Below are 1,406 nucleotides of genomic sequence, written 5' to 3'. Positions count from 1 at the left end.
CCGGTGTCCAGTGTGACTTTCAGATTCACGGATGTCATCGGTGATTGGCCGGTTCGTGCACACGGAGTGGAAACGCGTGTCCATTCTAACCATGTGACGCAAATACGTACGTCTGACTGGTGGGACGAACTGTTACCAAAGCCACTCTGTCTAGGTTTGATCGAGATGAACTATACAAGCCTGCCACCGGCTGGCGAGAGTAGCTGCTTGCAGTCGAAGAAATACATTACATTTTAAAACATATTAAAAATTGAAAAACATTGTTTTAAATTGTAATAATATTTGGCAATATTACTTTATTTGTTATCAGATTAATGCAATCTGGTGAGCATACTTTTGAACAGTATGTAGCACATAATTAAATGTTTAATTCAAGTTGTGTATGATTTATATCTTCCCCTGGAGTACCTGCACAGACTACCAGGTTTAAAACCCTTATACAATTGAATGTGTATATGCTTATGTTTAACAGCTTCCTTTTTCTAATAGAAAGATGAAGAGATCACTGACAGAACCGCTGAGCTAGACAGGTGTGCTTAGCCTGATTTACTTTTAAGATTTCATCAAATTTAAAATGAAGAAACATTATGACATTTATGAATTATGAATTACTGCAGTATTTCGTGTATGGCATTTAAGCTCTTACACTTAGAGTTGCAGCAGTGAATGCCGTGAACTGATAGGCTACTGATCTTGTTCCAGAATCATGAGTGTGATGTTGAAAGCTGAATTTGAGGGTCTTGGCCTTAATTATTATGAAAAAGCCCTGAAACGCAGAGAGAGGACCCAACAGAGAGAGATGGAGTTGTGGAACACCTCTCTCACTCTGGTCAGTACAGACATGACTTTCCTAAAAAATAACTACTGTTTGTCTGAAAGTATTGACATTTTCATTGGGAATATATGAAGCAAATGTGTGTGTAAACAAATGGCATGTCTAAGTATTAACTTGTATGATACAGTTTATTGAGAATGACTTTGTTCCTTTAGTTGCAATAACAGTAAATCATCAGTAGGGGGTTGTATAAGAACACGAGTGTAAAAGCAAATTGAAACGGAAAATACAGTAGTTCTGTTGGATCTTTGAAATTCAAAGGTGTCTTCTAGCAGAAGCCTATTTTGCAGATGTGTACAGCCTCGGGTTTCTCAAATTCATTTTCAGTGAGCAGGTTTATTTAGTCCATCAATAGAGAAAGACATAATACAGGCTACGCCAGGGGCATGTATATATATATATATATATATATATATAAAACATTTCTGTAATCTGTATAACCTACCAGTCAACAGTTTTTGAACAGTAAGATTTTTAATGTTTTATAAAGAAGTCTCTTCTGCTCACCAAGCCTGCATTTATTTGATCCAAAGTACAGCAAAAGCAGTAATGTTGTGAAATATTTTTACTA

The sequence above is a fragment of the Sinocyclocheilus anshuiensis genome, unplaced genomic scaffold (assembly GCF_001515605.1).
Source record: "Sinocyclocheilus anshuiensis isolate Anshui unplaced genomic scaffold, SAMN03320099.WGS_v1.1 scaffold1683, whole genome shotgun sequence".
NCBI classification, from domain to species: domain Eukaryota; kingdom Metazoa; phylum Chordata; class Actinopteri; order Cypriniformes; family Cyprinidae; genus Sinocyclocheilus; species Sinocyclocheilus anshuiensis.
The sequence above is the reverse complement of the archived record's forward strand: the minus strand, read 5'-3'. Positions refer to the sequence as shown.